The sequence below is a fragment of the Schistocerca americana genome, chromosome 9 (genome assembly GCF_021461395.2).
Source record: "Schistocerca americana isolate TAMUIC-IGC-003095 chromosome 9, iqSchAmer2.1, whole genome shotgun sequence".
Classification (NCBI taxonomy): domain Eukaryota; kingdom Metazoa; phylum Arthropoda; class Insecta; order Orthoptera; family Acrididae; genus Schistocerca; species Schistocerca americana.
Window position 1 is genome coordinate 9,329,523 of NC_060127.1, and position 2,055 is coordinate 9,331,577.

The window sequence follows — 2,055 nt, forward strand, 5'->3', positions numbered from 1 at the left end:
TCCGCGCCGCTCTTCACGAGACGCCCGGGACGTGGTCTGGTAAAGTTGTACGGTTACTACACACAGTTTATGTTTGGAAGAATCTCTGATTTAGTTATTGGTAGCCTTGGAGGATCAGTCCTACCTCACGAATATTGTTTTGTAAATTTTGAAGAAAGGCTTTCGTTTAAATAAAAACGCTATAGCTCACACTCTGAGGTTTTCCTATTCGCGGACGGCGGATATATTGGCCATAATATGGTTCAAAATGGTTCAAATGGCTCTGAGCACTATGGGACTTAACTTCTGACGTCATCAGTCCCCTAGAACGTAGAACTACTTAAACCTAACTAACCTAAGGACATCACACACATCCATGCCCGAGGCAGCATTCGAACCTGCGACCGTAGTGGTCGCGTGGTTCCAGACTGTAGCGCCTAGAACCGCTCGGCCACTCTGACCGGCCCAGAATATGGCGCTGCGGTTGCTAACGCCTATATGGCGCAGTTGTGGACTTCTTCGCAAAATATTGGGATTCAGATCGTAATGTGCTGTAAAGTGGTTTGCTCACCCAGTATTTGTAAGTGTCACCCAGCCACAGTTAATTATTTTTACCTGTTTTGTACTGGTATTTTATTTTTAGTTTTATCTACCTGTTTTGATGTGCTGTTTTGTACTGGTATTTTATTTTTAGTTTTATCTACCTGTTTTGATGTGCTGTGTCCAATCTTGAAAATTAAGCATTTACAATCCTCTCAAAGATCGGCTGTGAATTGATCCTTGTTTAACAGATTTTGGCTATACTCGTCAACATTTATTTTGGGAACAGGCGCTGAAAACCTCGTTGTTGTGCGCCCTAAAACACTAATCATCATCATCATCATCATCGGTTACTGCTGCTACAATGGCAGATTATCAAGATGTAAGTGAGTTTGAACGTGATGTTACAGTCTGCGCACGAGCAGAGGGGCACACCATATCCAAGGTAGCGACGAGCTGGGGATTTTCCTGTACGAGCACTTCACGAGTGTACTGTTAATATCAGGAATCCGGTAAAGCACCAAATCTCCGAGGTCGCTACAGCAGGAAAACGATCCTGCAAGAATGGAACCAACGACGACTGAAGACAATCGTTCAGCGAGACAGAAGTGCAACCGTTCAACAATTTTGTTGCAGGTTTCAGGACTTGGCCAACAACAAGTGCCGGCCGCTGTGGCTGAGCGGTTCTAGGCGCTTCAGTCCGGTACCGCGCGACTGCTACGGTCGCAGGTCCGAATCCTGCCTCGGGCATGCATGTGTGTGATGTCCATGAATCCAGGGACCCTGCATGTCAACAGAGCACTGTTCAAGCTGGTGGAGGCTCTATAATGGTGTCGGGCATGTGCAGTTGGAGCGATGTGGGACCCCAAATACGATTTTGACACGTGATACGTTCGTAGCCATCCTGTCTGATAAACTGCATCCATTACGTTTAAGTAGTTCTAAGTTCTAAGGGACTAATGACCTTAGAAGTTTAGTCCCACAGTACTTAGAGCCATTTGAACCATTTTGAACTATCAGCAAGTGTCAGCATGCGAACCATTCAACAAAACACCATCGATGTGGGCTCTCGGAGCCGAAGGCCCACCCGTGTACCCTTGATGACTGCACGTCACGAAGCTTTACGCCTCGCCTAAGCTTGTCAACACTGACACTGGACGGTTGATGACTGAAAACATGTTGCCTGGTCGGACGAGTATCGAGCGGATAGACGTGTTCGGGTGTGGAGACAACCTTATGAATCCAGGGACCCTGCATGTCAACAGAGCACTGTTGATACTGGTGGAGGCTCTATAATGGTGTGGGGCATGTGCAGTTGGAATGATATGAGACCCCAGATACGACTTTGACACGTGACACTTTCGTAAGTATCCCGTTTGCTCAACTGGATCCATTCATGTCCATTGTGGATTCCGGCGGATTTAGGCAGTTCCAGCAGTACAATGCGACACCCCACACATTTCAACTGCTACACAGTGGCTTCCGAGTTTAAACACTTGCGCTGGACACCAAACTCCCCTGACATGAACATTGTTG